The following is a 26,769-nucleotide window of genomic DNA, read 5'->3' as shown; positions in this document are numbered from 1 at the left end:
TCAGGTCTACCACCTTTCTGAAATAACTCAAATATCCTTATTTATTTGATCCTTTTTTAGCTTGATCCCTTTGCTAAGAAGCAGAGCTAAATGTTTTTTGGAGATTTAGGGGCTGTCCTGTTTGTAAGCAGTTTTCCCTCTTAAGTGAAGAAATAGCTAAACTTCAAGCTAAGGTAAGTAACATACCCGTTACCTCTACAAAGCTGCCTCAGAAAGAAGCCCCTCTACCCCAGAGATCAGCAAGGAGAGACAGATGGATCACTGTAGGCTCTGGAAGAATTAGAACAGTAGACCAGAAGCATTGCCCACAACCTCTTCCATTGCAAAACTCCTATGCTGCTCTTGCCGAATGCACTTGTGATGAGGAGATTGCGGTTTCTGAGCCCTCTGAAGCTGTAACAGGTAATTTAAATCTATTGGTACCTGATTCTCCAGGTAACATAACACAGGAAAGAACTGCAGATGTGTTTTTGGGGAAAAGACTGTTAGTGGGTGACTCTATTTTGAGGAATGTGTATTTAGGTGAAAGTAAAGGAGAAGCAAGGGAGGTTAGATGTCTTCCAGGAGCTACTGCTCACAGGGATAAGAATCGTATTTTGAGAATTGTTAAGGCAGCAGGAAAGGGAAGTGAGTTAGATGTGATTGTTCATTTAGGAACAAATGATCTGGCTAGTAATCCTGTTGCTGCTGTTCAGAAAGAGTTTTGTGACCTAGGTAATCATTTAGAGAATGTGGCATCAACTCTATCATTTTCTGCTATTTTACCTGTGTATGGCAAGGAAGCAGGAAAGATGGAGCAGATAACAACATTTAATTCCTGGTTAGATAAGTGGTGCAGGGAACGAGGATTTGGTTTTATTGGCCATTATAGCTCTGTTATTTAGGAGAGATGGCTTGCATTTGGATGTTAAAGGAACAGAGTATCTGGGAGAGGAGTTCAAATGCTTTATTAGAAATCATTTAAACTAATAAAGGGGGGTAGCATTAATATATCCACCTGCCCCCCACAGCATGCCAAAACTGTTAGTCCAAGTAACAATTCTAGAAATTCTAGTAGAAAATTTATTCGTGCCATGAGCACAAATGCTCGCAGCTTAGGAAATAAATTACCTGAACTCATTTCAATAATGACTAGGGACAACCTGGATTTAGTAGCTATAACAGAAACATGGTACAATAATTTGCATGACTGGGACATCGTCATACCTGGATACAGGTTATTTAAAAAGAACAGAGTAGGAAAGAAAGGTGGAGGAGTTGCTCTGTATGTAAATGAAAATATAAAGGTTACTGAAATTGTAGGAACAAATGATGAGGTGGAAAGTATTTGGGTGACTTTGGAAATTGGAGATAAAAATCTTTTTAGAATAGGGGTTGTATATAGGCCTCCATTGCAGGATGAAAAACTGGACAATCTGTTATTAGAAGAAATACCCAAAATGACCATTAAGGGTAAGGTTATAGTACTGGGGGACTTTAATTTGCCAGATATAGACTGGAAGATTCCTTCTGCTAGATTAGCTAGAAGCAGGTATATTCTTGAATCTCTGCTAGGGGAATCACTTGAGCAATTAGTCAAGGAACCAACTCGTAAGGAAGCTATATTAGATCTAATACTTACAAACAGTGATACAGTTTCAGATGTGTCTGTAGGTGAGAACTTAGGATCCAGTGATCATCAATCTGTTTGGTTTAGTATTCATGTGCAGGAACTGTCCACCCAGACTAAAACAAAAGTTTTAGACTTTAGGATGGCAGATTTTTCATTAATGGGAGAATACTTAAAAAACTATTTAAAAGGAAAACTCTTATTACAGGGGTTCAAGAACAGTGGGAATTTGTGAAAGGTGCCATTTTAGATGCAACTGCACACTGTATTAGACATGTCTGTAAAAGTAAAAGAAAGCGGAAACCAATTTGGTTTTCCAAAGAAGTAGCACATGCTGTAAAGACAAAAAAGATAGCTTATAAAAATTACAGACACACACAATCAGATGATGATATGAAAATATGGAGACTCCAACAAAAAAAGACTAAGCAGTTAATTAGGAAGGTTAAAGCTCATGCAGAAGAGAAGATAGCACAGTCAGTAAAACATGGGGACAAAACATTCTTTAGATATATCAGTGAAAAAATAAAAAATAAGGTAGGAATAGTAAAATTGAAATCAGTTGATGGTAGAATAATAGAAGGAAATAAGCAGATTGCAGACTGTATCAATGAATACTTATGTTCTGTTTTCACAAAAGATTGTGAGGATACAATGTCTACATTAAGGGATGCTACGAAAAATAGAAACAAGCTTAACAGTAATCTTTTTACAGAGGATGAGGTATTGTTAGCATTATCAAAAATAAATGTTAAAAAGGCAGTGGGTCTTGATAATATTCATCCAAGGGTTTTAAAAGAACTTTGATCAGTGCTAACTGTCCCATTAACTGATCTGTTTAATCAGTCACTATTAACAGGAGCTTTCCCAGATGATTGGAGAATAGCAAATGTAATACCTCTTCATAAAAAGGGCAGTAGAGAAGAATCTGGCAACTACAGGCCAGTTAGTTTAACTTCAGTAGTAGGGAAATTAATGTAAAGCCTCTTAAAAGAAAGAATTATGACTTACATAAAGACAAACAATTTAGAGGACCAAAATCAGCATGGTTTTACTTCAGGGAGATCATGTCAGACTAATCTAATTGACTTCTTTGATTATGTAACAAAAGTATTAGACAAGGGAGGAGCAGTTGATGTAGCATATCTAGATTTCAGCAAAGCATTTGACACCGTCCCACACAATAAACTAATTCACAAACTGTATCTCCTTGGTCTAGATTCAAAAATTGTGAACTGAGTGGAATGCTGGCTTAAGGACAGAAAACAAAGTGTCTTAGTAAATGGAGTTCATTCAGCAGAGGGGGCTGTTACTAGTGGTGTTCCTCAGGGGTCAGTTCTGGGGCCTGTTTTGTTTAACATATTTATCTGCGATATCAGCAAAGGGCTACAGGGGAAAGTATGTCTCTTTGCAGATGATACAAAAATTTATAACAGAGTGGATGTTCCAGGGAGGGTAGACAAAATGAGAAGTGATATACAACAATTGGAGGATTGGACAAACGACTGGGATCTAAAGTTTAACACAGCAAAGTGTAAAATAATGCATTTAGGGAAGAAAAATCCAGATGTTAATTACAGACTCAATGACACTTTACTGTTACAGATGAGGAAAAGGACTTGGGAATTATTATTTCAGATGATTTAAAACTTAGTAAACAATGTAGTAAAGCAGCGAGTAAGGCTTGAAGAATGCTTGGATGTATTGGTAGAGGTATTTGCAGCAGAAATAGTAAGGTTCTTATGCCACTTTATAGATCATTAGTTAGGCCTCATCTTGAGTATTGTGTGAAGTTTTGGAGGCCATATCTTCAGAAGGATATTAACAAACTTGAATCTGTGCAAAGGAGAGCTACCAAAATGGTACATGGTCTAAAAAATAAAACTTACCAGGATAGGCTCAATGACCTAAATATGTATAGCTTAGAGGAGAGAAGGGAAAGAGGTGATATGATAGCAAATTTCAAGTACATTAAATCGTTTAGTAAAACTGAGGCTGTGGGTATTTTACATAAAATGGAAAATTCAAGAACAAGGGGTCATGAGCTCAAGCTAAAGGGTAGTAGATTCAGGAGTAATTTGAGGAAGCACTTCTTTACAGAAAGAGTGATTGATTTATGGAATAAACTTCCTCAAGAGGTAGTAGCAACAAACACTGTGGGGGACTTTAAAAATGCATGGGACAAGCATAAGGCTATCCACGAACTAGATAAGTTTTTACTGTTAGGTAAGGTCGGGCAGACTTGCTGGGCCTATGGCTCTTATCTGCCGTCAATATCTATGTTTCTATGTTTCTAATTTTTTTTCATGATTTAGATAGAGCATTCGATTGTAAGCAACTTTCTATTTTACTCCTATTATCAATTTGTCTTCATTCTCTTGGTATCATTATTAGAAAAACAGGAATGTAAGCTTAGGAGCCAGTGCATTTTTGGTTCAGCAGCTGGGTAGCGTTTGCTGATTGGTGACTAAATGTAGCATATATTAAGTTTAATTTTGAATAGCAGTTTTGATTGTTCAAGTTGATCTCACTTGATTTTTTAGTAGCTCATCTATTATTATTTTCAGTTATTTGTAGAGCCCAAACAGATTCTGCAGCGCTAATTGATCACTGGCCTCAGCAGGGGATATGAGATAAGAAAAAAACAGGATTTTAAATCTAGGATAACTAAGTTAAAATATGACAATACTTATTATTTTATTTTTTTAAACTAAAGGGCATTGAAAAGTCTATAATTTTCAAACTTAAATTACATGAAAAGGAGACAAAATAAATAATGAGTATACTGATGTTTTTCACCTACACTTAATTTGAAATATATTACAGTCTTAAAGAGTTTAATGTCCTTTAAAAGACAAGAACCAGCAAACTTGCAGAGTAGGAAAACAAGGAGATGAATGACAAGTCATATTATGCAGAACCAGGTGAAAAATGAAGTTATTTGTCAACACGGAAATCCTCCACAATGGAGAGACACAGCTGTAAAAAGATTACTGTACAAGTGCGATGCTTGAAAGAACATGAAGCAATAGCAGAACGTACAGTTAATCAGCCATCCATCTCCAGCAATAACAGTTCTGTGTTAGCACAGAAAATAGTGTCCTCTTTCTCCCATGTCAATGGTCATCAATTATATTTCCCCCCCAAATGTGTCGCTGTTGTAACTTCAAATATCATTTAAATGTATTTCTGTAATTATACTTAAATGTATTTATTTATTTACTGCATATTTAAATAGCTACTTTAAAATACATTTTTTAAAGTGTGAAATAAGATTATTCTTTTTCATAATCTGGATTCTTCAAAGCATATTTTTGGCCTTAGTGGAAGATATCATTTTGGTTTTACTTCCACATAATGCACTATGGGTTTTGTTTATTAACCTCTTAACGACAGCTGATCTACTCTGTGCATCAGATGTAATTTTTACTTGAAGGGGTTAAAAAACACAGTACTCGCTAACAGCGTCATGACCACACCATGGGCGTCCGCAGAAATTTCTCCAGGAGAGGAGAGCAGAAATGTGAAATATGCTCAGACAAAAATATATACTTTTTACCTCTGTGGTTACCTCTATCTAAGCCTCTGCAGACTGCCCCCTTATCTCAGATGTTTTGAGAGACTTGCATTTTAGCCAATCAGTGCTGACTCATACATAACTCTACGGGAGTGAGCACCATGTTATCTATATGACACACGTGAACTAGCAGTGTCTAACTGTGAAAAACTGTCAAAATGCACTGTGATAAGAGGCAGTTCAACGGCTTAGAAAGAAATTAACATATGAGCTTACCTAGGTTTAGCTTTCAACAAAGAATACCAAGGGGTCGATTTATGAAGCAGCTGATGCTGCTTCCAAACCACTAAGACCTAAGACCGCTGCTCCTTAACTCGTCCGCCACTTCTGAGGTTGCGGACAACAATCAGCCCGATCGAATACGATCGTGTTGATTGACATCCCCTGCCGCGAATCTGCAGGGGGCGTTATTGCACCAGCAGTTCACAAGAACTGCTGGTGCAATGATAAATGCTGACAGCGTATGCTGTTGGCATTTATCGATGTGCGGCAGACATGATACGATACAGCATATCATTTCCGTCCACACCTTAATAAATTGACCCCCAAGACAACAAAGCAAATTTGATGATAAATGTAAATTGGAAAGTTGTTTAAAATTGCACATCCTATCTGAATCATGAAAGTTTAAGTTTTACTAGACTGTCCCTTTAACCACTATCGAAATATTGAACTGTTTTACACCCACCGATTTCAAGTGATATAGACATAGCAATGAGTTTACCACTATAGCAGTAGAGAACGGTTTTACACCCCTTGACTGCTGGGAAAACACATAGATAAAAAAAGATAAAAAGATAAGTTTAAAAATATTTTTAAATTATATAAGCCTTCTAGCTTGACAATGGAAGCAAAACAGCTGTACCCTTTTGAATTACCCTTGTAGCACTTTATAAAATGTTCGCTTTTTCTTATGCCCACATCCACACACTATGTATTTTTCTGCTTTTAAACAGGTGTTTGACTGGTACATACCTGAATGCTCGGTGCAGTGAACACACCTACCAATCAGCAACTAATAATGACAATTAAATAATTAAAAAGGCTAAAGTAGCATTTTTATTTTAACATATTTAAAGGGACAGTAAAGTCATAATTAAAAATTCATGATTTAGACAGAGCATCCAATTTAATTATATTATTTAATTTGCTTCCTTCTCTTGTTATGCTTTGCTGAAAGGTTTATCTATGTAAGCTCATGGGCAGCAAATAACCTAGGTTCTAGCTGTTGATTGGTGGCTGCATATATATATATATATATATATATATATATATACTGTATATATATATTCCGATTGTCATTTCATTGGCTCACCCATGTGTTCAGTTAGAAACCAGTAGTGTATTGCTGCTCCTTCATCAAATGATACCAAGAGACTGAAAAAAATTTGTTAATAGAAGTAAACTGGAAAATTGTTTAAAATTGTATGTTCTACCTAAATCATGAAATAATTTTTTGGGGTTTCATGTCCCTTTAATATAGAGCAAGTCCTCATCAGATCTTTCTAGTAGCAACTGGTTTAAAACAGGTCTTCAGATATAAGAATTGTCCTCAGATCCAGATAAAAAATACTGCTGTTCTTTTATATTACTCATAGTCAACAGACAAAACCAATATACGAAGAAAAAAGCTCTCTACCAGGAATGAACAATAGCTCATCAACTAGTTCTATGGCGATTTACCACCCGGAGGCAGCCTCTTTTAGACCAGTGTGCTTTCCACAGAGGAAAACTTTCCTGAAGTATATCAGTCTGATCCCGCCAAGTAAGGTCAGTCCAGCCCCGAAATACCAGGCAATTCTCCTCTGAACAAGGAACATGACAACCCCAGACAATTGTTTCGGCCTCCTATGGGCCTCGTCAGTGAGCGGCAGCCACATTCCTCTAAGCACACTGGGCAAGGAGTCCACGTCTGGTTTCCCCCATCACCCATAGGGAGACTTCCCCAGGGTCTTTTTAATTTGCATACGAAGAGAGTAGCGCTCTACCAGGAATGAACAACAGCTCATCAGCTAGTTCTATGGTGATTTACCACCCGGAAGCAGACCAGTGTGCTTTTCACAAAAGAAAACTTTCCTGAAGTATATCAGTCTGATCCCGCCTAGTAAGGTCAGTCCAGCCCTGAAATACCAGGCAATTCTCCTCTGAACAAGGACATGACAACCCCAGGCGATCGTTTTTAGGACAAAACCTATACAAAAAGTAGAAAGCACATAAGTGTCAAATTCTGAATTTGAAATATACATGAAAATATAATTCACGTGGTCCACTATATTTTCCCCATTATCTCTATCTCTCTGTCACACTATTTTTCTGGGTTTTTGTGCTTTTCTTTTTCTCTTGTGGTGTTTCTCCCTTTTCCCTCTGTATCTCCCTTTTTCCATTTAGCAACATATGATGGTGAAAACTTTATGCAGATAACTTGGTTTTAGGAATAATAGTTTAGCTCATCTTCAAAATTATAAAGGCCATGTGGACACATTAAACATTAATTTGTGTTTTTTCAAGCACTGCAGTATAAATGCAAATAACAAGGCAATGGAATATGCAGAGAGGCAACTATATATACCAGACCAAGCAGATAGATACCTTCTAAAATAAATGCAATTTCTCATATCACCCTCCTCCCCACACAACTGCTAGAGCAATTGCTGTACATTTACTTACAAGAAAGACTCTAGCTTGCTGTTATTGAGGCTGTTGCCCAGCAATGAACAATTATTCCCTGAATTTCTCTCACTTTATTAAGAGCAGTGATTCTAAAGCTCACAGTTTCTTGCTTTGTGTGAGGGGAGGAAGCTGCTTTGGTGAGGAAGGAAAATAATGCATGCTGGGAATTGGAGTCTAAAACTGCATTCACACTGTGACGGACCAAGGTTATCCAACCCTGCACCAGTCACTTATTTGGCACAGAAAGGGTTATCAGCCCCCCTCTCGGCCACCAATAGGTCACAATCTAGCCACACCAGGCAAGCTTGTGATTCAGTTTAGTGGGTGCAGGAGTTAACCGCACTCCCTTAATCTGTACTAGACGTAAGAGAAATGCCCAACACTCCCTTTTAATGCCACCCACAATAAACTATCAATCCTATAGCTCCAATACTGCCACAAATTAAAATTTATTAAAGGGAAAATCCTAAGGAAAAACCCAGACTTTACACATTAACTCTAGAAATACAATTTAGCAGAAAATAACCTAAATTGTACAGTTCTAATATTCCAGTCTCTTTCAGTAACCTGGTTCAATTATTAGACAAAGGCCAAACTTAATAAAGGAATTATTTATTATGCCAAAAATATTATGCACAATGCATTATTAATAAAAAGTTGTTACAAATAAAATTACACACGCAAACAGTGTTTTAAAATAAAAAGGAGAAAAACAGAATTGAATACTTTCCTAGTTTTCAAGCTCTGTGCCCGGGGATGGCATGAAAATGATGGCTCCTTACTTCTGTACAGCATCTCCTCTTGTAAGAATGACAATCTTATTGTTAAGAAATAAGATTCTTAAACCTTTTTTTCAGAGATCAGGTTGCTTAACCACACCCTCCTGGGTGGGCTAAGAATCCCCCCTGTCTTTATGACCTTCAATAGACTAATTTCTTGCCTGAAATGATACAATCCAGTATAATTTCTGCTAGGTAAGAAATTTCTATATTTACATATCTAGAACCTTTTAGTTTTATTGGGAGAATCGGTTTGATATCAAATATGCCATAGGTTGTCATATTTACCTTCCTTTAAGGTTATAACAGTTTTAACCCACATATGTACATAATATACCAATGTCCTGTCAGTGACCTGGTCAGTTTTTTTAATGAAGGGCCTGTTTTGCATCAGGCATTCTATTGACAGCTTAAGCCATAAACTTTATCCTGTGTATCTCTGTGACTAAGAGCTTCAGTGACTTTATTACTCAATGCATACACACTAACATTTGGTGGGCTATTTAGGAAATGCCTGGCTACACAGAAAGCACGGATCCCTGGAAGTGGTAAGCGCCAACCTTCTTCTTTCCTTTTTTTACACAGAATTAACCCCTTCTTAGCTAAATCCTGAGGTTTTCGTGACACCTCCCCCAATAAGAGACGCAAAAGGGGGTGGCTACGAGCCACTCCCGATGCATATCAAAAGGAGCTTCCCCTTGCGGTGAGAACACCATTGCCAGACAGATTGCACCTAGCAGTTTTGGCAGCAGGATGCCACACTAGTTGCTCTACCCAACCGATTGAATATATTGCAGGGCCCCTCCCATGCAGCCTCTAGTTTGTTCTGTCTCATGGGCGTGAGTACAAGAACATTATGGACCATCTCACACACTCCCTCTCTGGCAGTAAACCCCTGCAACTGTTTTTGTGCGAATATGGCATCTCTGGGTTTTGCAGGTACCTCCCCCAATAAGGTTTGCATCTTATCCATGAATAACACATCATCCCCTGTTACAGAGGTGCCTGTGAAACCTAGTGTCTTGCTACCTATGGTGTGCTCTCTAAACATATTGTGTGCTTTCAGTTGCTGCTTAACTACCATAGGCGCTTGCCCTCCCACTGGAGTAGAATTCCTGTACTCCTGCACTCTGTTATGGTTGGTAGGTTGTTGACTAACTGCCCCCTCCTCCTCACTGTGGGTTCTAACTGCTGAGCCTGCTAGGGACACTGATGCTACACATCTATCAGTGTATTTGCTGAATGGCACTGTGGGGCTGTGTAAATACACTTCTCTGTACTCCTCCCCCCTGTGCCTGCAGTCTGTGTCAGTCTCTGTCCCCTAGCCTGTGCAGTCTGTTTATAGGTCACAGCTGAGGTTACTGGGGTCTCTGTCACCCACAATCTTTCACACTCACTCTGGGGGTCCCTCAAAGAGTATCCTGTACCCTCCTCCCCCACACACTCTTAAATCTGTGGCTTTGCTGCTTCTGTCATAGAGTGGGCTAGTTTGCCCCCCTGCTCTCTCTCACAGTCAGTCTGCCACTTTGCATAATCGCACAGAATCTGGGATCCTTTTGACACTGGTGCAGACAAGTACACATCTTCCTTCTGCCATTTATCCCAACTATTGTGTCTTTTCACAGGGTACGGAATTGTCCCTGGCAGAGACTGGCACACATCATCCAGCGGCCCAGTCACCCAGTCATTCTCTCCCCCGTCAATCTCACCTCCTTCTATAGAATCCACTGATTCAATCACAGGCAGACACGCACCCCTCATCTGCCTTCTCTCACAGACAAGTTCTTCCCGTACAGCTAAACTTGGTTCAGGCACAGACAGACCCACACAGTCTATCTGCCTTTCTCCCCCATCAGTCTCACCCTGTACAGCTAACGGTAATTCTGCCGATACTGCTGGTTTAAGTACAGGAAGACACACACCATCTGTCTGTCGTTCTCCCCAGTCAGTCTCTCCTCTTACAGATTCACCTCTCAGCACAGACACCCCCAGTTCAGGCACAGCCCTGCGCACACATGCACTCTGTCCTCCCTCCTGGTCATAATGTCTCTGAGCATTTTTACACACAGCCCTTTCCACATAAGGGTCTGCAACTAATGTCACTAGGTCACATGTAGCATTGTCAGGCACATAAAGAGATAACAATCTACCCAAATCAGTACCCAGTAAAACATCATTAGGAATATTTTCAGATACCCCCACATTTCTTAAACCTCTCCCCGCTCCCCAATCAAGATATACACGTGCCATAGGCACTGCAAGTTTCATTCCCCCAATCCCTTTAACTGCTAGAGTCTTTCCAGGGATAATGTTCTCAGAGTTCACTAGCTTTGGATACACCATAGTCACTTCTGCACCTGTGTCCCTTAGCCCTAAGGTTACCTTATCTCCAACAGTCACAGGTTGCAAGTTCTCATGGTTGTTTTCCTCTGGACAGGTAACAAACAAAACAGATGCTGGTACTTCTGAGGGATTACTCCCTCCAGCTGATTGCCCCAAGTTAATCCTCTCTGGGCAAGTGGAGCTGATGTGGCCCACTTTGTTGCAAACAAAACATCTGCGGGTATCCCCCTGCCCAGATGCAGCACTCGCCCCTCCTTTCCCAGAGGGAGCAGACACACTGGATAAAGGCACAGCAGGCTTTGTGAAGGGGGGTCGTGCAGCAGCTCCTTTACAGGTGGATCCCCCCTTAGAAAAGGATTTCCTCCCATTTTCTGGAGACCTGTTAGCTGTGTAAAAATCAGCTAGCTCGCCAGCTTCCAATGCTGTTATGGGCTTCCGATCTAAAACCCATTCTTGATCTCCGGCTGGGCACAGCTGCATAAATTGCTCCTTCACCATCAAATCTTCCAGCTCCTCCATAGTGGCAACTTTTAATCCTCTGACCCACTGTTTAAAGGCTGTCCTCAAGTTCCCAACAGCTGTAATATAGCTCTCTGACAAACCTTTCTGCAGAGAACGGAATTACTTTCGGTACACCTCAGGAGTAAGATTGTATCTCCTCTGCAGTGCAGCTTTAATGGAATCATAGTCCTGATCAAACTCTGGGGGTAGTTCAGCAAACGCCTCCAGTGCAGGATCTTTCAGGCCAGGGGTAAGGTACTTGGTCCACTGCTCCCTTGGCAACTGGAACTGTCTGCAAACTTTCTCAAAGCTACGCAGGAATACATCCACATCTCCATCTTTCTCCAGGGTGGGAAAATTCTCTGCACGCACTCTGGGAGCAGGGAGGTCTCTAGGTTCACTAACAACAGGTGAGGCCATCCCTCTCTCCAACCGTGCAAGCTGTAGCTGGTACTCTCTCTCCGCCTGTCGTTCAGCAGCCTGTCTTTCAGCTGCCAGAACCTCTCTCTCAGCTGCCAGAGCCTCTCTCTCAGCTGCCAGAGATGCCTGTCTCTCAGCCACAGCAGCCTGTCGTTCAGCAGCCTGTCTCTCAGCTGCCAGAGTAGCCTGTCGTTCAGCAGCCTGTCTTTCATAAAACTTTGTAATCAGTTCCATGCGCAAACTTGCATCCACTGAGCCCATATGTTTAAGAACAGTTTGCAAATAACAGTCCAATGGATCCCCAGATCCTGATGAATCACCGCCCACAGCTGCAGACATCTCTCCTGGGACTTCGACTGGTGTGATTTTTCTGTTATCATATTCAACAAAAGCTTGTATTAGTAAATCTTTGTTCTTTGAATGTATTGGAATATCCTGCTCCTGGCATATGAGTATAAGTGCCTCTCTAGATCGCTGCTCATATGCCTCCATAGCAAAAATAAAATAGAAAAGAAAATAGAGAATAGGGAAGGGGACTGTTTGCAATGTGTGACTATATAATGCACTGAGTTTTAGCCTTTGGAAATTGTAAGAAACAATTTCTTTTAGTACCGGGATTTTCACACTAGCAAATCCACAAGCACTTAAATCTAATAATAAAATTTTTTATCTACACCGCTGCCCACCAATTTGTGACGAACCAAGGTTATCCAACCCTGCGCCAGTTACTTATTTGGCACAGAAAGGGTTATCAGCCCCCCTCTCGGCCACCAATAGGTCACAATCTAGCCACACCAGGCAAGCTTGTGATTCAGTTTAGTGGGTGCAGGAGTTAACCACACTCCCTTAATCTGTACAAGACGTAAGAGAAATGCCCAACACTCCCTTTTAATGCCACCCACAATAAACTATAAATCCTATAGCTCCAATACTGCCACAAATTAAAATGTATTAAAGGGAAAATCCTAAGGAAAAACCCAGACTTTACACATTAACTCTAGAAATACAATTTAGCAGAAAATAAAATAAATTGTACAGTTCTAATATTCCAGTCTCTTTCAGTATTAAAGTCCAAACTTAATAAAGGAATTATTTATTATGCCAAAAATATTATGCACAATGCATTATTAATAAAAAGTTGTTACAAATAAAATTACACACGCAAACAGTGTTTTAAAATAAAAAGGAGAAAAACAGAATTGAATACTTTCCTAGTTTTCAAGTTCTATGCCCGGGGATGGCATGAAAATGATGGCTCCTTACTTCTGTACAGCAGCTCCCCTTGTAAGAATGACAATCTTATTGTTAAGAAATAAGATTCTTAAACCTTTTTTTCAGAGATCAGATTGCTTAACCACACCCTCCTGGGTGGGCTAAGAAACCCCCCTGTCTTTATGACCTTCAATAGACTAATTTCTTGCCTGAAATTATACAATCCAGTATAATTTCTGCTAGGTAAGAAATTTCTATATTTACATATCTAGAACATTTTAGTTTTATTGGGAGAATCGGTTTAATATCAAATATGCCATAGGTTGTCATATTTACCTTCCTTTAAGGTTATAACAGTTTTAACCCACATATGTACATAATATACCAATGTCCTGTCAGTGACCTGGTAAGTTTTTGTAATGAAGGGCCTGTTTTGCATCAGGCATTCTATTGACAGCTTAAGCCATAAACTTTATCCTGTGTATCTCTGTGACTAAGAGCTTCAGTGACTTTATGACTCAATGCATACACACTAACATTTGGTGGGCTTTTTAGGAAACACCTGGCAGTTCAAAGAAAACACAAGTTACAATTCTTCTTGAAAACAAATAACTGTTTTTGAGTTCAAGCTACACAGAATTAACCCATTCTTAGCTAAATCCTGAGGTTTTCGTGACACACACAATACTGAGAAGCAAATGGTGAACTTCAAATTCCAGAATGCTTTGTAACTCCCAGAATACTGTGCTTCTTCCTGTAAAACTAAATTACAATAAAAAGTGGGGAGGGAAATTCAGAGGGGCAAATGCCCCCTCTTGCCCCCCCTCTGAACACCCTGGACCACACTACAGCCAAATGCCTCTTGTACTCAGACATGTAATAGGGGTCTCGACGCTTGCAGCAGGACATGCACTATTACAGGTCCAAAACCCCTTAAAAAAATTACATACAGGTCCAATTTAACAAGGGCCGAATGGCCCCTAATAGCCCTGTTTCCACGCTGCTCCTTAACTTGTCCGCCTCCTCTGAGGCTGCGGACAGCAATCAGCCTGATTGGATATAATCAGGTTGATTGACACCCCCTGCTAGCGTCTGATTGGCCGCAAATCTGTAGTGGGCGGCATTGCACGAGCAGTTCACCAGAACTGCTTGTGCAATGTTAAATGCCGACAGTGTATGCTGTCGGCATTTAGCGATGGCGGGAGGACATGATTCGCTACAACGAATCATGTCCACCCGCCATTTTATACTTTTGTTCTTGGGGGGTCTGTAGCTGCTTAGATGCCTGAGATACAGGCTTCTAAGCAGCATGCCCCCTGCTCCTATACTTAACATTGTGAATTTTAAATAAAGTTGGGCGGTGACGTAATCACGTCATTGCGTGTGACGTCACTGCGCATAACGTCATTCACTAGAATGACCAGAGAAATCTGAGTTGGAGAGGCTGCTAGTAAATATTTCCCTCTGAGCTGAAAAGCTAGTTGGTAACAGCCAATGCTAAGCATTTTAAAGACAGCATAACACACACAAAATACAACTGGTGTTCCCAAGACTTGCTGAAGCAACAGGAGGAGAGGAGATCAGTTTGTAAATATATCTTTTTTAGTATAGACGAGCACAGTTGCCAACATTTCAAATTTCCAGGGACGCTTTACAGCAGAGCAAGCAGCAGGTTAGCAATGTATTCACGACCTACTGTTCAACTGCTCCTGCCCACTCAGTTCTGCGATCAGAACACACCCATTTGATAGTAATAGTGTAATTTAGACTTATCCCTAGCTTATTATAAAGATTACAGCATAAAGCTCTTACACCTACCCCATAATATCGACAATACCAGTCTCTGGAACACATATATATATATATATATATATATTTAATTAGAAGTAATAGATCTGCACTCGCTGGACTTTCAAGAAACAAAAGTTTATTGTGTACAGTGACGTTTCGGAGAGCCAACCGTCCCCTTCATCAGACCAACATTGGACACAAGTGGAAGCATTTTATATTGCTGTTTAGTAGAGGGTCAATAATACAAGTCAGAAATTATTTCTGTATATCATTTTAAGTAGTGTTAAACTTTTCTAGACAGAACATTATTGCAAATATAGTCATCTCCCAACTATAAAAAGTGCAATCCTGCCAACTATGAATTTTATCATCTGCAGTAATTTTTCATATTCAGTGACATCACAGTACAAGACGTCATTGGAAGAAATGTCACTTGAAGTAAAGCAATATGCAAAAACAGACTTTTTAAAATGCTAAAGAATAAAAAGAATTCCTTAACTTTAGAATTTTTACCAGAAAACAATGTGCATCACTAGATAAAATGTATTAAAGTAGCTAATTTAAACAAATAATACAAATGCACATATATTTACAAAGCTTTTACTATTGACAGTCATTAATTCATCCAAAAGACCATAAAAAGTTATAAAAATTTGAATACAGTGCAATTGTTTATAAAAAAAAACTTTCTAATTTACTTCCTTTGTCAAATTTAGGCCCAGATTACGAGTGGCGAGCTAACAGTTACGCATGAGCGATATCGGGTTTATCACGTCAGGTGTAGCGCACATGTTACAAGTTGAAAGCAAATGCAATCTCTTGAGTGCAATTGAATTTAAAGCGTCAGGATAGGTTAACTGTTTTGCGAAACAAAAAAAGTATCGCAAAAAAAGATAAAAAATACATTTAAAAGTACAGTTACACTTGTAATAACACTATCTAATAAAATCATTAAAAACAAATATTGCACAAAAAATGATAAGGTCTCAAAGATATAAGGTCTCAGGTGTTAGAAATAAAAGGACTGCAAAGGGCTTTAATAATAAGATACATACATATACATGTCTAAATATGTGTGTATATATATATATATATATATATATATATATATCTCAAACAAAAGAAACAATATATATTATATATATATATATATATATATATATATATATATATATGTTTATATGTGTGTATAGATGTACTTATATATTTATATGTGTATTTACAGACATATATACTCATATAAACACATAAATACATATGTATACATAAATAAACATATATAATTGCATTGGAGCTAGGAATGGGCGAATGTGTTTATATTCAAATTTGAATGTTAGAATGAATGTTATTGTAGAAATTCGATTTACATAATAGAATGTTGATAAGAACGAATATTCTTAAAAATTCTATTATCTAATGTTATTTACAGTTTTCGAATGTCACATTCGAATTCGAATCTCACAATTTTGTAAGATGTGAATAATTATGAATGGAACAATACATGGAAATTTAAATACATGGATAAATATGTAGACATACATTTATATATTAAGTGATATAAAATGTTAAAATTGTTCAAATGAACATAACAGTAATTAGGATTGTTTCTTGAGTATGTTTTTTATCTCCTTTGCTGTGACCAGTTACATAAGCCCCTGCATTGATCAAACAGTCACTGTGTAGAATGGTGCAGGGTCAGTTTGCTAAATACATAGATAAATCAAATGAAAAGTGGGCAAAATAAATAATGACTATAATACTAATATTTTTATATGCATAAAATTAACAATTTATGTTAAATGATTATTTTTTTGTTTAATCCCCGATTAGAAGATAATTATTGGCATATCGCCCTCAGAATCCTAGTGCCCATGTCTATCTATGGCAACACTTAACCGGGTTTACAGTTACAACCTCAGTTATCTCTGTTATAATCCTGGTGTTGCTGTTCCAGCCCATTATAAGACAGAAGAATAGTATTTTTTTTTCTGTCTCATTCAGGCGCGGTTTGATATATTAAGGGATGATGAAGTCAAGTCAATTGCTTTACCTTACAGTGTCTGGGAATCCCATTGAGACAAAGAAAGCAAGAAGGTGTCAGTGTACTAGTCAGTGATTGATGAATCAATGATCTGTAATAGACTACCAGAACCAAAACAATGTGAATTTCTTGATTAGCCTGTCCGTTTCTTTTCAGTTATTCATAGGTACAAGCCAGCGAATCTCATGGTGCTTTATCCATCGGGATTATTTTTCAAAGTAATGAACCTCTAAATTAGCTAGATTTCTAGAGAGTCAACATGGAGTTAATGAGTTATTTAAAAGCAAACTATCAGTTTATAATTCCAATGGGACATTTCAATCAAAGAAACCATGGCATGGATTCCAATCCATTAGAATAGGTTTCTGATACTTAGCAGATTGGTTATTGTTTTTTTTTTTTTTTTTTTTTAATAATTTAGATTGTAATACAAAATGTTTAATTATATGACGTAAAAAATACAATATTATTTATTCTTTTATAATTGATCCAACTGGAATCTAGATGGATCTACAGATTGGAAACTCTGGGGTCTATTTATGTAGGTGCGGACAGACATGATCTGCTATAGCGAATCATGTCCGCCGCACATCGATAAATGCCGACAGCATACACTGTCAGCATTTATCAGTGCAGCAGCAGTTCTGGTGAACTGCTGGTGAAATACCGTCCCCTGCAGATTCACGGCCGCTAGGGGGTGTCAATCAGCCCAATCGTATCTGATCAGACTGATTGCTGTCCGTCACCTCAGAGGTAGCGGACGAGTTAAGGAGCAGCGGTCTTAAGACCGCTGCTTCTTAACTTCCGCTGCAGGCGGAACTGAAGTGGAGAGGATCGGAAGCAGCATCCGCTGCTTCATAAATAGACCCTCTGACTCCCAATGGCTAAACTGTGATGCTAGAATGGCATTGTTTTTTATGAATACCTCTATTAAACAAAGATGCAAAACCCAAGAGCAGGGGTCCCTCTGTCTTCTTAGAAAGATTTTATCTGCTTCTTGCAATGCCATTGTCTCTGATTTCTCTCGGTGACTTGCCACTGCAAATTCCCTATTTAGAACTTACTATTATTCTGTATGACCATGTACTTTTGGCCATTGTTTTGCATATATAAAGGGGTTTCTGATACATCACAATTTGTAAATATTTTGCCTAATCACATTGCTAACTGTCCTGTTTTGATCTAATATCAGACAAGAGGAAAAATTCTTATGAGTCACCAGAGGTGAAGGCATTCCTTATTATCTGTGTACAATTAAAACTAGTTAAGGTGACATACTATTGCTATTATATAAACACAATTTGTTGCAGACATATTATTGCTTTACAAGGTATTTTCAACTGTTATCTGCACTATCTCTCGGCTAGATTACGAGTCTTGTGTTAGCCTTAAAAAGCAGCGTTGAGAGTTCCCAACGCTGCTTTTTAACGGCCGCTGGTATTACGAGTCAGGCAGGAAAGGGTCTACCGCTCACTTTTTTTCCAGGATTTTAGCATACCGCAAATCCCCTTACGTCAATTGCGTATCCTATCTTTTTAATGGGATTTGCCTAATGCCGGTATTACGATCACCTAAAAAAGTGAGCGGTAGACCCTCTCCTGTCAAGACTCCTACCGCATTTAAAAGTCAGTAGTTAAGAGTTTTATGGGCTAACGCCGGAACATAAAGCTCTTAACTAAAGTGATAAGAAGTACACTAACACCCATAAACTACCTATTAACCCCTAAACCGAGCCCCCCCCCCACATCGGAAACACTTAACTAAAATGTTTAACCCCTAATCTGCCGACTGGACATCGCCGCCACTTTAATAAATGTATTAACCCCTAAACCGCCGCACTCCCGCCTCGCAAACACTAGTTAAATTTTATTAACCCGTAATCTGCCGTCCCTAACATCGCCGACACCTACCTACATTTATTAACCCCTAATCTTCCGACCGCAACGTCGCCGCTACTATATTAAATTTATTAACCCCTAAACCTAAGTCTAAACCTAAGTCTAACCCCCCCTAACTTAAATATAATTTAAATTAAACAAAATAAATTTACCATAATTAAATAAATTAATCCTATTTAAAACTAAATACTTACTGATAAAATAAACCCTAAGCTAGCTACGATATAACTAATAGTTACATTGTAGCTAGCTTAGGATTTATATTTATTTTACAGGCAACTTTGTATTTATTTTAACTAGGTACAATAGTTATTAAATAGTTATTAACTATTTAATAACTACCTAGCTAAAATAAGTACAAAAGTACCTGTAAAATAAACCCTAACCTAAGTTACAATTACACCTAACACTACACTATAATTAAACTAATTACCTAAACTACCTACAATTAATTACAATTAAATAAAATAAACTAAATTACGGAAAAGAAAACACTAAATTACAGGGAAAAAAAAGAATTACAAGAATTTTAAACTAATTACGCCTAATCTAATCTCCCTAATAAAATAAAAAAGCCCCCCAAAATAATAAAATTCCCTACCCTATACTAAATTACAAATAGCCCTTAAAAGGGGCATTGCCCCAAAGTAATCAGCTCTTTCACCTGTAAAAAAAATACAATACCCCCCCAACATTAAAACCCACCACCCACACACCCAACCCTACTCTAAAACCCACCCAATCCCCCCTTAAAAAACCTAACACTACCCCCTTGAAGATCACCCTACCTTGAGCCGTCTTCACCCAGCCGGGCACAAGTGGTCCTCCAGAGGGTCCAAAGTCTTCATCCTATCCAGTCAGAAGAGGACATCCAGACCGGTAGAAGGCTTCATGCAGGCATCTTCTATCTTCATCCTTCCGGAGCGGAGCGGGTCCATCTTCAAGACATCCGACGTGGAGCAGCCTTTTCATCCGACGGCCGACGACTGAATGACTGGTTCTTTAAGTGACGTCATCCAAGATGGCGTCCCTTGAATTCCGATTGGCTGATAGAAACCTATCAGCCAATCGGAATTAAGGTAGGAAAAATACTATTGGCTGATGCAATCAGCCAATAGGATTGACCTTGCATTCTATTGGCTAATTGGAACAGCCAATAGAATGCGAGCTCAATCCTATTGACTGTTTGGATCAGCCAATCGGATTGAACTTCATAGGCCCCCCAAAGAAGTCAATTATGTAAGGGGTTTAAAGCACCTGTTCTATTCAACATTCAGATGTTATCGAGTCCTAGATTATTGCTTGATCGTCTAGGACTTTTTACTTGTAACAGGAGCTCTATTTTAGCTCAACTCATAAGGTAATATGGCCTTATGCATATTAATTTAGACTAAAGAACCCAAATGGGTTTCTTTATGCTGTTGAAACATACAATTCCTATTACTCACAATAAGCTTATAGTATAAAAAAGCTATATAGAGTAATACTGTTTTTTTAGGAATAAATGATAACATAGAGACCTAGATTACAAGTGGAGTGTAAAAATGGTAAATCGGTCTAACACTACACTCCTATTTTTACTATCCATCTATCTATCTATCTATCTATCTATCTATCTATCTATCTATCTATGTATCTGTCTGTCTGTCTCTCTGGCTGTCTGTCTGTCTGTATGTATGTCTGTCTATCTGTCTGTCTGTCCTTCATTTTATATTTAACTCATCTAACCCCTTCGCTGCTGGGTATTTCAGAGAAAAATTTTAAGCATTTTGCTATTACTCCATTTAAACAGAAATATGTTTTTTTTATTTACCTATCAAACTCTATATATTTTTTTTTAGTAGACAACCCAAGGTATCGATCTAGACCCATTTTGGTATATTTTATGCCATCTTACACCACAAATTGCAATCATATTAAAAAAAATGTTAAATTTTTCACAAACTTTGGTTTTGTCACTGAAATGATATACATACCACTTGTGCAGTCATAACACAATTCATTGTAAAAGCTTCTCTGTAGTCCTTTTTGTTCAGATATAGCAGACATGCAAGACTTTGCCATTGCTTTTTGGTAATTAGAAGGTTGTTAATTTCGGCTGTGTACCACACTTCTGGATTTCCTGGCAGTGAAGGGATTTATTAGCTAGCTGGTAAGGGTATTAGTATTGTAATTGTCCCACCTTTACTTAAACCTTGCGAAAGTATCTGCACTTAGTAGAACTCTATTTGAGTGAGTGCTACTGATATAGGTAGGCTGACCATATTGCCGCTTTAAAAAGGGACACATATAAAAAATACATATGTCAGGGCTGTTTTCAGGGCTGTTTAAAGAAATGGTTTTGTATAAGAACCCTCACATATATATTTTTCATATGTGTTCCTTCTTAAAGCGGCAATATGGTCAGCCTAGATATAGGGCTAGATTACAAGTGGAGTGCTATTTTAAAGTGCGCCGGTAAAGGGTAAAATTTATAGGCGCACGTTAAATATCCAGCCATTACAAGTGTCTGGCTAATGCTCCTGCAAGCTTGCGGGACAACTTTGTGCTTAGTGCATTTAACCAGAGGTCAGACCTCTGGTTAATTGAAAATATGTGTCCCAATTGACCCTAAAATAAAGTGGACAGTTCCTTTTATTAACAGAAAATATAAGCATAAATCGGTTAAAAGGGGTTAAATTAAGGGGATATGTGGTGTTAGAAAAAAAACAGCACTGAAAAGTGCCTTTACATTGAAGTCTATGGGGACTGTGTTTTTACTTAAAATATATATGTATTTGCTTATATACATATATATTTATGTGGTAATATGTTTATATACACATATAAACACAAATATATATGTATATATTCATATAGCCAAAAATCCCCAAAGTAGTCAAAAATGGGAAGCGACACTAACTGGATTTGTGAATTCAAAGAAAGACCTTTATTACTCAAACATTCCTGTGACGGTTAAGGGTTGTTAACCCCTTCCTCAGACAGTGCATAGTGAGCAAACAATGTGTCATATATAATCCAAAATCAAATATGTTAATCAATATTCAAGATAGAAACAAAACATAACATACCCCATCTTCCGTGTGTAAGCCACAAAAGATTGAACCAAACACTTCTGGTATGGCTTTACACGTGGCTTCTCAGCGTGTCATCACCATGGTGATGTTAGAAACAAACATTTGTGTCAAAACAGTTTAATAATGATCAAGATCATAAACCTCATCCGCCATGATGGTTATAGCGAATAAGTAAGTGTGTAGCAACTATTAAATCTTATCCTGAGGTGACGGTTACATTTTACCGATAAATCCTTAAGACAGTGTATATTCAAAAAACTAAGTGCCAAAAAATGAAAAATAATAATAATGCAGTGGAGAAGTAACATATTGCAATAGCGGGATATAATACAAAATATCAGAACAAGATCTGAAAAAATTAGAAGCTATGCTATTTGCAGTACAGTTCTAAACAATAACCCCTTAAAGGGACATTAAACACTTTGAGATGGTAATATATAATCATGAAAAATATATATAAAAGAACAACTCTGCAATATACTTTCATTATTTATTTTTCCCCCTTCTACTATAACTCCATTTGGAAATTGTGAGCTTTTCACTTCCTGTTAGAAATGTAAGTTCAGAACACTGTTACATTCCACCCAGCCATTGGCTGCACACTCTACTGAGCTATTTATAACCACAGCAGAGAAGGTAACCTAAGTTACAACATGGCAGCTCCAATTGCTTTATAGACACTAAAATGTTACACTTATTTTGTCAATACTTAAACAACTAATGAATCTTCAAAAAATACATCTACATGTTATTCTCAGACAAATCTTTACTTTGAATGCATCATTCTATCTAGCATTTATGTAGTGTTTAATGTCCCTTTAAAGTGGTATCGCAATGAATTAGTTATATCTCAAATTGGAGTAATGTTGTACAGTTACGGATCTGTCTTCTCCATTTATGGATCACTTTGACATAGTCAGTCTAAATAATAGATTCTATCAGCTCAAGTTAAACACAGACGGCAAGATTACGAGTTTTGCAGTAACAGGGGTGCGTTGCTAAACGCTCACATAAGCCAACGCTGGTATTACGAGCTTTCTGCAAGCCGGCGTTAGCCTCAGAAAACTGAGAGTAGAGCAAAATTTAGCTCCACACCTCACCTTAATACCAGCCTTGCTCATGGTAGCGGTAAGCTGGCAAAACGTGCTCGTGCACGATTTCCCCATAGGAAACAATGGGGCTGAGCTGGCTGAAAAAAACCCTAACACCTGCAAAAAAGCAGCGTTCACCTCCTAACACAGCCCCATTGTTTCCTATGGGGAAATTAATTTTATGTCTGCACCTAACACCCTAACATGAACCCCGAGTCTAAACACCCCTAATATTACACTTATTAACTCCTAATCTGCCGCCCCCGCTATCGCTGACACCTACATTATATTATTAACCCCTAATCTGCCGCTCCGGACACCGCCGCCACCTACATTATACTTATGAACCCCTAATCTACTGCCCCCAACATCGCCGACACCTACATTATATTTATTGACCCCTAATCTGCAACCCCCCAATGTCGCTGCAACTATATTAAATTTATTAACCCCTAATCTGCCGCCGCCAACGTTGCTGCCACTATTATAAATTTATTAACCCCTAAACCTAAGTCTAACCCTAACCCTAACACCCCCTTACTTAAATATAATAATAAAAATAAATAAATTTACTACAATTAAATAAATTATTCCTATGGGAGAATAAAAGTTACGTTTACACCTAACACCCTAAGATGTACCCCGAGTCTAAACACCCCACATTATACTTATTAACCCCTAATCTGCCGCCCCAACACCGCCGCCACCTACATAAAAGTATTAACCCCTATCCCGCCGCTCCCGGAGCCCACCGCAACTAAATAAATATATTAACCCCTAAACCGCCAGCCCCCCACATCGCCATAAACTAAATTAACCTATTAATCCCTAAACCTAACAACCCGCTAACTGTACATTAAATATTAACTTATCCCTATCTTATAATAAATTAAAACTTGCCTTTAGATTTAAATTAAACTATATTAAACTACTAATTAACCTATTCTAACTATTATAATAAAATTACTTTAAACTATATTAACTTAAAAAATGAATCTAACCTAACTTTTATGCTAAAATTACATAAAATTACAAATTAAATTAACTATATTATATGTTTAAACACCTAACCCTACTCAAATAATTTAATTCTACACTGAAAAATTACAAAGTTACAAAAAATAACAAACACTAAGTTACACAAAAAATAAACACTAAGTTACAAAAAATAAAAAATAAATTATCAAAGATTTAAACTAATAACACCTAATCTAAGGGTCCTATGAAAATAAAAAAGCCCCTCCAAAATAAAAAAACACTAACCTACAATAAACTACAAATAGCCCTTAAAATGGCCTTTTGCGGGGCATTGCCCCAAAGTAATCAGCTCTTTTACCTGTAAAAAAATAATACAAACAACCCCCCAACAGTAAAACCCACCACCCACACAACCAACCCCCCAAAAAAAAACATAACTAAAAAAACCTAAGCTGCCCATTACCTGAAAAGGGCATTTGGATGGGCATTGTCCTTAAAAGGGCATTTAGCTCTTTTGCAGGCCCAAGTCCTAATCTAAAACTAAAACCCACCCAATAAACCCTTAAAAAAAATCCTAACACTAACCCCAGAAGATTTACTTACAGTTTTGAAGATCCGACATCCATCCTCCAAGAAGCCGGGAGAAGTCCTCAACGAAGCGGCCGAAGTCTTCATCCAAGCCCGCAGAAGTCTTCATCCAGACAGCATCTTCTATCTTCATCCATCTGGCGTGGAGCGGCTCCATCTTCAAGACATCCGACGTGGAGCATCCTCTTCCTTCCGACGACTACCGACGAATGAAGGTATCTTTAAATTACATCATCCAAGATGGCGTCCCTTAGATTCCGATTGGCTGATAGAATTCTATGAAGACTTCTCCCGCTTCCTTGAGGATGGATGTCCGGTCTTGAGAACTGTAAGTGGATGTTCAGGGGGTTAGTGTTAGGTTTTTTTAAGGGTGTATTGGGTGGGATTTATTTTTAGGTTAGGGCTTTGGGCTGCAAAGAGCTAACTGCCCTTTTAAGGGCAATGCCCATCCAAATGCCCTTTTCAGGGCAATGGGGAGCTTAGGTTTTTTTAGTTAGGGTTTAATTTGGGGAGTTTGGCTGTGTGGCTGTATAGCTTAGGGTTTATTTTACAGGTAAGTATTTAGTTTTAAATAGGAATTATTTAGTTATTAATTGCAGCTTTTATTTAGATTTATTGTAATTATATTTAAGTTAGGGGTGTTATGGTTAGACTTAGATTTAGGGGTTAATGAATTTAATATAGTGGCGGCGATGTTGGGGACTGCAGATTAGGGGTTAATAAGTATAATGTAGGTGGCGGCTGTGTAAGGGACGGCAGATTAGGGGTTAATAAGTGTAATGTAGGTAGCGGCGGTGTAGGGGACAGCAGATTAGTGGTTAATAAGTATAATGTAGGTGACAGAGGTGTAGGAGACGGCAAATTAGGGGTTAATAAGTATAATGTAGGTGGCGGCGGTGTAGGGGGCAGCAGATTAGGGGTTAATAAGTATAATGTAGTTGGCGGTGGTGTAGGGGGCGGCAGATTAGGGGTTAATAACATAATGTAGGTGGCGGTGGGTTCCAGGAGCGGAAAGATAGGGCTTAATAAGTTTATTAGAGTGGCAGTGGGCTCCAGGAGCGGCAGGTTTAATAACTTTATTTAGTTGCGGCGGGGTCTGGGAGCAGCGGGATAGGGGTAAAACAGTGTAGTATAGTGTGGGTGTTTGGTGACAGTATACCAATAAAGCTGGGAAAAAGCAGAAGAGCAGCAAGATCGATGACTGTCAGTTAACAACAGTCCGTTGCTTGGTGCGCGTCTCTTTGACAGCTTTTTTGGTAACTTTGGAGAACGTATTCAGGTCCGCAGCAGCGATGTTAGGCGATCTTAGGCGAGCGTATTGGTGCCATCGAATGCAAGTAAGTTCACGGCTTGATAAGTAGATGCCTTAATGTTTTCCTATTTTAAAAAAAAAAAAAAGGCTCTGCTTTTCGATACTAAATAGGTATTTGCCTTGACTTAAACATTGCAATCCATGCACATGTCCTGATATAAAATGAGAAACTGGAAAGTCAAACTGTCTAAAAGATAAATGTACTAGTTTTTCATCTAAATGAAACATATATCCACCCCACTTCGACACACTATAATTTACAGGTGTTTTCATTTACTAGATTTTAGTTGCTGAGTAGAATTAATTAAACAAGTCCTGACCAGATTTTTTAAAAAAATGAGATAAGCATCGCTACTAATTTCATGCCATTATTTCACTTACATAAAGGTGCAGCACCAACTTGGAACAAAAACACAAACTTCTATTTTTTTTATCCTCATTATACTGTATAGTAAATAATTCATCTATGTAAAAAAAAAAATAATTTGCTCTGGGATATCATTTGCTTATGACTTCAGTTATTGAAACACAGCACTTTGCTTTGGAAGCATACAGAGGTAGGCTCAAGGGCATTCCTTTGTTTTAAAGGGACAGTAAAGTTAAAAATAAAATTCCATGTTTGAGATAGGGCATGCAATTTGAAACAACTTTCCAATTTACCTTTATCTTCAAATTTGCTTTGTTCTCTTTGTATTCTTTGTTGAAGGCTAAACTTGGGTAGGCTAATGTGCTAATTTTCTAACACCTTGAATGCCACCTCTTATATCAGTGCATTTTATTAGCTTTTCACAGCTAGATATTGCTAGTTCATGCATGCCATATAGATAACATTGAGCTCGCTCCTGTGGGTCAACACTAATTGGCTGAAATGCAAGTTTGTAA

This window comes from Bombina bombina, chromosome 2 (assembly GCF_027579735.1).
Source record: "Bombina bombina isolate aBomBom1 chromosome 2, aBomBom1.pri, whole genome shotgun sequence".
Taxonomy (NCBI): domain Eukaryota; kingdom Metazoa; phylum Chordata; class Amphibia; order Anura; family Bombinatoridae; genus Bombina; species Bombina bombina.
The sequence above is the reverse complement of the archived record's forward strand: the minus strand, read 5'-3'. Positions refer to the sequence as shown.